Here is an 11,404-nt window from a genome sequence, read left to right as displayed (position 1 = left end):
CTTGAGTGCACTACAACAGGGCTGTGGCAGTTACCCATGCTGTGCATCACAGGGGGCCTTGTGGTTGGTCTCAGCATCTCTGATTCACAGACACCCCCCCCCCCAGAAATGCACAGTAGCAGGCACAGTTATGAGGGATTCAGGGAACACAAAAGAGACCATGCTGTGGTGGGAAGGGCCTTTACTTGTGCAGATGTTTGACTTTCCACTGCCTGGAGTTGATGAGTGCCCCAGAATTGTGACAAGCTGTTTTCTCCTTTGGCAGACAAGGAATAAATTTAACCATTACCCACATTGTCATAACCAAGCAAAGTGCTGGGTCTGATGACTGCAACATGGACAACAAAGAACTTTTCCTCATATAGAATCAGCAGAGTCTCACCACACTGGGCTGGATTCATGGAAGCAAATCTGGGCTCTCTAAGGGTTCCTCACTTCTCCTATCTTTGTGTTATAAACACTGCTTGTTTCTTTCTTTGAACAGATTATATCTACTTAATTCATTCTTTTTCTCTCCTTTGGATACAGTTCTTCTATATCTGACTGCTTCTACTAAGAAATCGGCAACCTTTTCCAGAACCTCTAAAACTGCTGTTAGGTCCAGCTAATGTCCATCCTAAAAAAAAAAAAAAAAAAAAAAAATGGAATTCTCAGTTTTACCTGGGCTAAATTCTGGTAGCTATGCTAAAGAACGTGGACAAAAAGAGATGAGTCTTTCTGATTGTCTCAGTCACAGAAGATTCCTCCCATTGGAACAGCTTCAGGGGCTGGGGATGTGGCTCAGTGTGAACAACTCTGTGCTACTTCACTATAGCAACTGTGTCAGAGATGAGTTGATCTTACTGGGGAACTATCTTTGGTTAAGATACATTACAAGAAGAATGTATTTGGTATAAAATGAAAAATTATGAACACAGAGATAAGACTTTACCAACTTCCTGGACACTATGATCAGGGCACACTGCTTCCTATTGGAAGGGCTTTGTTCCTGTTTAAGATCCTTTCTCTCTGGGATGGCCTCTTTTGTTGGTCACAATTCCTTCAGCTCCTGAGCTGGATTCCTTTTAGTAGTTTCTCAGAGATGAAGCTTCTTCTTTACATCAACATTTCTTTCAAGTGCAGTGTTCTTCACAGTCTGAAAGAGCCATTGCAAAATTGGCTGTTGTGGCTTTCTGTGGTCATTCGCATGAAACCAATGACAAGCAGTACTCTAGAGACAACCTGGTAGATTCATGAACTCTATGTCTAAACTGATTCACTATGTAGGATGGCTGTCCACTACTGCAATGTCATTGTAGAGTAGCAGTACATTCTTGTTGCACTTCATTTGGGATTTCTATGAGAAGGTATGTGAAGACATATGTAAATTATGACCCCCCTTTAGTGGTACTCATTTCCTCCTGGGATCTTCGACTCTGCACTCCTCAGCGTGGATACCAGTATACTGAACCAGCTCTGATATATTATGCACAGATATCGTGAAAGTTTGCTGCAAAGAAAACTGAGGGTTCAAATGGCAAAATCAGACTCCTTTTTTAGCAGCAAGATCTATCTATGAACAATTTTATCATTACTTGACAACCATGGTTGGCTGCCTGTGCACATACAAACCCTTTGAGAAAGGAACATTATTGACCTCCAAATCCTAGAAAAACCTCCAGTAGTACAGTACTACGATAGTTTAAATTTATAGTCTATTGCCCTTCTCTATTAAGCTTTGCTGCTTCCTTTTCTAGTGCAGGAAAGTACAGAAGAAAGGACAATAAACATGAGCTGTCTTTGGGAAAAGAAATGGAACTGGTATTGGGAGCACTTATTCTCAGAGGGGTTCCTTGGCTTCAAAGTCTTTATAGGAAGCAAGGTTCATCATTCTTCTGTCCCATGATCACAGCTGTCCCCTTATCAAAGAACACAACCACATGATAAAAGTTAAATGAATGTTGACATACAAACTGAACATGCCAGATTAAAATCCTTCCTGAATTCTAGAGGCCCAGTGGCTCAACTTGTGCTTCCCTATTCATTTCACTAACAGACTGCCATCTTCCAGGAGTACTCAGAACAGCCTTCTGTCCATGGCTCAGGAGGGCCTTGGTGTGGCTAACTATACTTCATGATTTAGATTTTCAGCTCACTAGTAAAAACTGACCTCCTCACCATGCTCTGCCTTCCACTAAATTATACATGAAGAGAGACATCTGCTTTGTGGTGGGATTTTCCACATTTTTGTAAACTTGGAGCTTCATAGTAGTAGACAATCCAAAAACATAATCATGCTGAATACTTTGATGCCTCTATGAAACCAATGTAGATATTACCCCGTTTTCTTAAACAGGAGCAACAGTACCAAATTCATAGGATACACCACATACAACTCTAAGAGTCCTGAGTAGCTGATGGCCTTCTGGAAGAAATTTGTTGAGAAAAGAAGATGCTTCAGTTTATACAGATAGGCTTTCATGAAACTATTGTATGCAAGTGTGTATGAATATGTATATATCTGCTTTTTAAATGTTCAGGCCTAAATACACTAACTGCAACTTTCCATTCAAAAGTAATACTGAGGCATTTTATGAATTTCATATGAAGTAAACTGTCTTGTTGAAAATATAAATTTTGAGGGGCTGGGGTTGTACCTCAGTGGCAGAGAGCTTGACTAGCATATGGGAGGAACTAGGTTTGATTCGCAGCACAGTAAATGAATAAAAATAAGTAAACAAATAAAGCCCACCATCAACTGAAATAGTATTTTAAAAAATAAATTTTTTCTTTACTACTACTGAATAACTCTCCTAGTCTTAAAAAAAAGAATTCGTATCATTTAAGGAATGAACATGAATTTATTTATCATTGTCTTTATGGGCACATCCTTAACTTTCTTTAATTTCCTATTCATTCAAACAAAAAGTATGTTATTGGATAAAAGAAATCCCATTCATCCATTCATAAACTGAATTAATATGTATTGCACTCCTTACCATGTGCCAGGTATTCTTCCGCGTGCTGGTTATACAGCTGTATCTCATATAATATACCTGCTTTTATGGAGTTTACATCCCAGAGAAGAAGACTGACCATAACATTATAAGCAATATATACCATCAGGTGCTAAGAAGAAAAAGCAGGGATTGGGGACAGAATGTGGAGGTGGTTGCTAGTATACATAAGGTGGTTAGGGAAGGTCTGTCTATAGAGGCAATATAGGCAGAGAATCTCATAAGCATATAAGCCATGCCACTAGGAAAGAACATTCTGCAGAGAGGTTAAGGCAGTGTAAAGGCCCTGAATGTTAACTTATGTGGCATGTTAAGGAATAGCAAAGGCTGGTGAGGATGCAGCATACTGATTAAGAAAAAAGAGTCATAAGAACTAGGAAAGAAAGGCAGAGACTATTTTATAAAAGGTCCATTTAGCCTGGTACAGATATGTAAATGAGGCCACTAGTGAGGTTGAGAAAAAGAGTGGGACAATTTGTCTTACCTGTATGAAATACGAAGCTATAATGGGAAGGCAGGAATGAAGAGGACTGAGGGAAAAGCAGAGAGACCAATTAGGTTATTACTATATTCCAGGCAAGAGTCTTAGGCTAGTCTCACAGATGACGGACAAGTAGTTACATTTTGGATTCAGTCTGTTTTGAAGATAGAGAAATTAGGATTTTTTGATGGCTTGTATATTAGGAGGAAGAAAAGAGAAGAGTAACAGATGACTCCTACATTTTTTTTTCCTGAACAACTAGGTGAATTCTGAGATAGAGATGTGGCATGGACTCGAGTTCTATTTTGTTCATGTTGGGTTCAAGAGGTTGAATAGAAAATTAAACTTCACAGTGTAATTTAGGGCTTGAAAATTAATCTGGGAATCATTAGGGAATAACCATGGCATTAGATAAAAATCACTTAATGCAGCTGAAAAGAGAAAATGGCAAAGGTCTGACCCCTGGGGAATTCCAACATTAAGAAGTAAAGAATACGAATAAAAAACAAAATTTAACTTACCACTGAACTAGATGAAACAATCAGGAGATTGGCATGCTGTAGCGAGGTAACCAAAAAGTTTCACACAGGCAGAAATATTTCTATATGTTCTCATGTGTATGTAGAAGCTCAAAGAGTTGATCTCCTAAAAGAGAGACAAACATTGATTAGCGGAGGCTGGAAAGAGTTGGGGAGTGCAGTTTGGAGACAGGATGGTTTATAGGTGTAAGAGTGCTCTTGGCGGGGAAAAAAGTAATGTTTTATAGGGTAGGGAAACTGAGTTTGACAACAATGAACTGAATATTTCAAAATGACTCCTTATAAGGTTTTTGAATGTTCTCTAACACAGATATATACTTAAGATGTATATATAGGCCACTTACCCTATTGTTATACATAGTGTGTAAACATATATATTGAAATATCACCCTGTATACCATGAATATCTTCAATTATGTATCAATTAAAATATTTCAAATCAAATAAAAAATTCAATTCCTCAAAATAAAGATGAAAAAAAAACCAAACCAGGACTATGTACTCATCATGTTGTATAAGAAATCTTTTTTAATTAATTAATTTTATTTTTTTGAATATTTTTTAAATTTATATATGGCAGCAGAATGCATTACAATTCTTATTGCACAATTTTTCCTATCTCTGGTTGAATACAAACTATATTCACACCAATTCATGTCTTCATACAAGTACTTTAGGATAATGATGTCCATCCATCACACTCACATTTCTAATCCCATGCCTCCTCCATTCCCCTCCCAACCCTCTGCCCTATCTAGAGTTCCTCTATTTCTCCCATGCTCCCCATCCCTACACCACTATGAATCAGCCTTTTTATAACAGAGAAAACATTTGGCATTTGGTTTTTTAGGATTGGCTAACTTCACTTAGCATTATCTTCTCTAATCCATCCATTTACCTGCAAATGCCATGATTGTATTCTTCTTTATTGCTGAATAACATTGTATTGTGTATAAATGCCACAGTTTTTTATCCACTCATCTACTGAAGGGGATCTGGTTTGGTTCCACATTTTAGCTAATGTGAATTATGCTGCTATAAACATTGATCTGGCTGAGTCCCTGGAGTATGCTGTTTTTAAGTCCTTTGGGTATAGACCAAAAAGAAATAAGAGAGCCTGAATAGGCAAAGAAATCCTTAGCAAGAAGAGTGAAGCAGGTAGCATCACTTTAATAGACCTTAAACTACAATACAGAGCAATAATAACAAACATGGCAAGGTACTGGCACCAAAACAGACTTGTAAACCAGAGATACAGAATAGAGGACACAGAGACAAACCCATATGAGACAAAGGCGCCAAAAACATATACTGGAGAAGATAGCCTCTTCAACAAATGGTGCTAGAAAAACTGGAAATCCATATGCAACAAAATGAAATTAAGTCCCTATCTCTCTCATCATACACACCATGCACAAAACTCCACTCAAAGTGGATCAAGGACCTAGAAATGAAACCAAAGTCCCTGGGCCTAATAGAAAGTAAGACCAAATCTTTATCATGTAGGAATAGGCCCTGACCTCCTTTACCCAGACTCCTATAGCACAAGAAATGAAAATCAAGAGTCAATAAATGAGATGGATGAAAACTGAAAAGCTTTTCTCAGCAAAAGAAACAACCAATGACGTGAAGAAAAAACCTTCAGAATGGGAGCAAATTTTTATCACACGTAAATCAGAGCACAGATCTCTAGGATATCTAAAGAACTCAAAAAACTTAACACCACAAAAAAAAATCCAAGACTCTTAAATCACAGGAAGTGAAATCAAGAATCAATAAATGGGATGGATTCAAACTGAAAAGTTTCTTTTCAGCAAAAGAAACAATCAGTGAGGTGAAGAGAGAGCCTACACAATGGGAGTAAATTTTTATCACATGCAAATCAGAGCATTAATCTCTAGGATATCTAAAGAACTCAAAAGCTTAACAAACCCACAAAAAAAAAATCCAAGACTCCTAAAGTGTCTTCAGATTGGGAGAAAATCTTTACCACATGCACCTCAGATAAAGGATTAATCTCTAGGAAATATAAAGAACTCAAAAAACGAGACACCAAATAAATAAATACATAAACCAAATAACCCAATCAATAAGTGGCCTAAGGAACTGAACAGAAGATAATGCTAAGTGAAGTTAGCCAATCCCAAAAAACCAAATGGACAATGTTTTCTCTGATATCAGGAGTCTGACTCACAGTGGGGTTGGGGGGGGTGGTGGGAGCATGGGAGAAATAGATGAATTCATCATTATCCAAAGTAGATGTATGAAGACACGTATTGGTGTTAACATACTTTATATACAACCAGAGATATGAAAACTTGTGCTATGTATGTGTAATAAGAATTGTAATGCATTCTGCTGTCATTGATTTCATCTCACTCCCATCAGAATGGCAATCAACAAGAATACAGGCAACAATAAGTGTTGGAGAAAATTTGGTGAAAAAAGGTACACTCATATAATGCTGGTGGAACTGCAAATTGGTGCAACCATTATGGAAAACAGTATAGAGATTCCTTAGAAAATTGGGAATGGAAGCACCATTTCACTCAGCTATCCCACTCTTTGTTTATACCCAAAGGACTTAAAATCAGTGTACTCTTGTGATGCAGCCACATCAATGTTTACAGCAGCTCCATTCCCAATAGCTACACTATGGAACCAACCAAGGTATCGCTCAATAGATGAATGCATAAAGAAATGGTGGCTTCTTAATGCAGATTAATATACACAATGGAATATTACTCTGCATTAAAAGAGAATCCAATCATGGCATTTGCAGGTAAATGGATGGAGTTGAAGAATACAATCTAAGTGAAGTAAGCCAATCCCCTAAAACCAAAGGCCAAATGTTTTCTCTGATATGTGGATGCCGATCCATAATGGGGTTGTTGGGAGGTAGCATGAGAGGAATGGAGGAAGTTTAGATAGGGCAAAGGGAGGGAGGGAGAGGTTGGGAAAGATGGTGGAATGAGATGGACATCATTATCCTAAGTACATGTATGAAGACATGAATGGTGTGATTCTACTTTGTGTACAACAAGAGACATGAAAAATTGTGCTCTATATGTGTACTATGACTTGAAATGCATTCTATTGTCATGTATAACAAATTAGAATAAATAAATTTTTTTAAAAAACTGCAGAAAACAGTAGAAGATGTTTCTTAATGTCATTGTGAAAATAAGTAATTTGGCTGAATTCCATAGGACATGCATTCAAAGGAAAGACATTATGAAAGAACCTACTCCATGTTTCCAGTCTGGCTACAGCTAGCCATGCTTCTAAATACAGTGGTGTATGAAGCACTGGCACAAAGGGTCACAGGCATAAGCAGACAAGACACCAAGCAGCTATGGCACCGCATAGGAAGTTGCAAAAGCTGTGTATCCTGGACAACATGTGGGAATTCTTCAAATTCAACCCAAATAGCTATAATTTCATAAATAATAGCACTGTATAGAATAATCCTTCCATGGCATGGCTCTGAGAGATAAGAAGTAGGAGATAAAAAGGCCTATTTTTTTTTTCTACTCCAGGAATGTGATCTATTATAGTGGCTAGGCACATAAGCAATGAAGTTCAGGTTGCCTGAATACGAATGCTCTCCTCCCAAACAGTTCTGGCTTTGTGGCACTGTGGACCATATGGATGCATGAGTCGTGTCTCATAAGTCCCAGAAACAGCCACGATAAGGGTTCCATTAATTACACATGTGTAAAACCACAGTAAGATGGGTGGAGATGGCAGAGTCAGTGTCCCCAAGTAACTTACAGAGACCAATTGTAGCATGATTCTAAGTACCTACATCCCCAAAGAACCACTCCCAGCTAAAAAGCTCTTCACCAAAGAATGTCACAGCTTGATGACACCCTCACTCTGAAGAGTCCATGCTACTCCTCTGCTAGCAACAACAACCCAACTCTGATGGCCATGTGGCCTATGTAGCCACCAAAGAGAAAAAGAGCACTCCTTGTCTTCCGGTTCCTACCTGGAAGGGAGGATACCAGGACTTTTAACCCATACCGCAAAAGGGAACCTATGTTTATGATATGTATATTATTAGGAAAGTTTGTTTTTTAACAACTTCAGAGTGAACAATTTGTATTGAATAAATTTTCTTCTTCTGTTAAAATATACATCTGTAGCAATGTATATTAAAATTCTATATTAATTTGAAAAAGGAAAAGAATGCAAAACCAGTATTCTGTGGTGAATTTAGATTTCTGAAAGAATACAGAATTATCTTTTCTTACCTTTTGCAAAGGAACTTTGAAAGCAATGAATCCAGTCTCAGGCATCCTCTGTCCAATTGGGAGGTGGTCTTTCCACCTAGTGGATATGTTTTTGATTAGTCAAACTGTATGTTAGCCTTGTCTCCCTGCACAGAATAAAGGCTTCTGGAATACCACAGTCATAGCCCACAGAGCATGTTCCTATTCTCTGCTTCTCATTCTGCCACTTAACTTATTCATCCCTGCCTGACAGTAACCCATAAATTCCTTCTTCCCATCTGCCCATCTGGAAAACAGATCCAAGGCAACAGAACAAAGGTCACCAGAAAAAAGCAATATCTAAAATCAGAGGGTCAGAACTTCTGTATCCCTGACAAAAGCTAACACCAGCACCAAATACCAAAGTGTTATTAAAACAAACACAGGACAATAGTTCAAATTCAATTCTTTCACTAAACATGATGTTTTAGTCTTCATACAACTGATGGCATCAAATTCAATCAGTAGAGAATTTAAACTTTGTTTTAAGAGAAAACTTCCAAAAGAAAGGGACTGTGAACTTCTCTTGAACATATGAGGAGTCAACCCTGAAAAGTAACATTTACACTCACTTCTATAGTACAAGTTAAAATTAACTGTAGTTAATTCAATACATCTGAAGCACAGAAAGTCAAGAGTAGCAAGAAATGGGGCTGGGAAGGCAGAGAGGATCCCAGACCATACAGGACCCTATAGACCATGTAAGGAGATTTCTTTTATTCTCAAGATAATATTTTACTCTGATGTCTATCAGAACTATGAACTTCTTCCAATTCCATTTCAATTTCAAGATGGTTTGGGAGCTGAGGCTAAATTCATGAGCATTTAATCCACTAAGCTATGAACCCACATTTATTTTTATTTTATTTTTTAAATTTTGAGACAAGGTCTGAATATATTGCTGAGCCTGGCTTGGAACTTGTGATCTACCTTCCTTCGTTTGGCAAGTAGCTGGGATTACAGCCATGTACCACTGTGCCTGGCTCAATTTCAATTTTTTGTGATGACCTATTTAAAAGATTTGTGCAAAAAACATACTGGAAGAATGTAACAATAGATCTATGGACACCACTAGACTCCGCTGCAATAGGTCAGGCAAGACCTACATTATGATGTTGAAGGAGAAAACCTGCCCAATTCAAAATATATTCAGGAGAGCAAATGAAAGGGACTTGATGTAAGGTTGGAAAGGAAGAGAGGAAGCTTGGAAGCTTTCAAGGAGTAAACTGTTTCACAGCAAATATGAACAGAGTCTCAACACTAACCATCTGGAAGTCTACAAGAAGATCTCTCAGGTGACACCTGTCAGGAAGCACCAGTTTGACTTCCCCAATTCCTGGAAATAATGCAAAACCACTTTTCATGAAAGGTCTCAAGCAGATTCTGAAAAAGCCATTCAAATTTATTTTCTTTTATTTATTTATTTACTTGGTACTGGGGATTGAACTGAGGGGCCCTCTGCCACATCCCCAGCCCTATTTTGTACTTTATATTTAGAGACAGGATCTCGCTGAGTTCCTTAGCGCCTCGCTATTGCTGAGGCTGGCTTTGAACTCCAGATCCTCCTTTCTCAGCCTCCTGAGCCGCTGGGATTACAGGCGTGCACTAAAGCGCCTGGCTGAAATTTAAATCTTTTTATTCATATATTCTGTGGTTGAATTGAGGAGAGGGTTCCATTTGGATGATTAAGGAGCGTCCCCAAAACCAAGTCCCGCCTCAAAGCACTAGTTGACCCGAGGAGCAATGGACAGGGCCTCCCTTTTAAAAGGGTGGGCGAATTCACTGACCTCTATGTCTTTCAGCTTCTGCAGGTGGCACAGCCAGGGTCAAAGTCTCTAATCCCAGCTTGGCTCATGTGTCAAGCTCGCGATCGCGACAGTGAGAGGCTAAGACACAAGACATGGAGCCCACGCCCAGAAGCTAGAAGGGCCATCCCCAGCACCCAGGGCCTACTACCTTTTCGCGACGCGGTTTCCATCCTTCCTCTTTGCTAAGAGATGGCCAGAAAAGTCGGGTGCCCGGCCCCAGGCACTGCGGCCATGACGCCATTGACTAATGTGGGCGCCGAGAAGCCGTCAACCCAAAGCCAGCGAGTCAAAGTGTCGAAGAGGTCAGTAGGTTTGCTGTGCCAGAGTGAGATGCCCGGTCGGAAGTGCAGCTACCCACACAGTGCCGGGAGTAGCCACTGCGCCTGCGCCACCGCCCCTCATGATGGCGTCACAGACCGCTTTGCTGACTTTGTCGACGACAGCGCCATCCGTGGCCAGAGGCCTGTAGCACAGGTCTGTGAGTTTCTGTGAGTACTTCAGAGTTCAAATGGTACCGGACCTGCAAGAAAAAATTAGGTCCCTCTGCACCCAGTTCCTGATGTGTTCTTCGGGATGTGTCCCAGTGTTTACATTTACATTTTGTGTATCTTATAGAAATTTTTATTTTCACATATATGTGTATCCTCTACAGCATAGGATGCGTTCTCTATGATGTGCCTAGAATATTGATTTTTCTCCATGTATACTTATATCCGTCCAAGTTTTTTAATGACCATAGAGAATTGCATAAACTATAAGTAACATAACTGAAAATAACAGCATTCACTTCACCAGTCCCATATGGATGGACCTCGAGTTATTACAAGCTTTTGGTTTGGGTTTTGGTCTTCTGTTACAGACCATGCAATGCAATATCCTTACACATATGTACAACTATACCTAGAAATAGAAATAGAAATTTCTAGAAATAGAATTTCTGTAATTAAGGATACACAACTTTAAATTTAGAAGGATACTGCTTAATCTACCAAAATTGTATCAACCTACACTCCTATTCATAGACAGACTTTTCCTGGGTTACTATTACATAATAGGTATCATGCTAAAGTAGGTAACACTTAGGTTTTAGCAAATTCCAAAAACAAACCAAAACCAAGAGACTTAAGAATGCAGCTCAGTGCAATATCTGCACATACTTATCAGGTACCAGGACTCAACATGTTAGGAAAATTTTGAATTCACCTACAAGTAAAAGAGCAAAGAACAGTGTGTCTCAAGACAGAAAAAAGTACTAAATTCCAGATTAAACTGTAGATAATTATGATAGTTATTGTATTCAAAAGTA

At 38.9% G+C, this 11,404-nt stretch overlaps 1 long non-coding RNA gene and 1 pseudogene across 1 annotated transcript in view; one reads left to right on the top strand and one right to left on the bottom strand.

Moving 5' to 3' along the window:
* LOC144369336 (uncharacterized) overlaps window positions 1–10,487 on the bottom strand; it is a 31,699-nt gene extending 21,212 nt beyond the window's left edge. Inside the window, exons 1-4 of the long non-coding RNA XR_013428861.1 lie at window positions 10,247–10,487; window positions 8,273–8,348; window positions 3,999–4,122; window positions 3,481–3,526 (exon numbers count right to left, since the gene is read on the bottom strand). This is a non-coding gene — a long non-coding RNA (uncharacterized LOC144369336). The remainder of the gene's footprint in view (window positions 1–3,480; window positions 3,527–3,998; window positions 4,123–8,272; window positions 8,349–10,246) is intronic.
* On the top strand, window positions 37–2,104 carry LOC101977842 (centromere protein I pseudogene; annotated as a pseudogene).
* Window positions 10,488–11,404: the final 917 nt, after the last annotated feature.

Source organism: Ictidomys tridecemlineatus, chromosome 12 (genome assembly GCF_052094955.1).
Source record: "Ictidomys tridecemlineatus isolate mIctTri1 chromosome 12, mIctTri1.hap1, whole genome shotgun sequence".
Lineage (NCBI taxonomy): Eukaryota > Metazoa > Chordata > Mammalia > Rodentia > Sciuridae > Ictidomys > Ictidomys tridecemlineatus.
The sequence above is the reverse complement of the archived record's forward strand: the minus strand, read 5'-3'. Positions and strand labels throughout refer to the sequence as shown.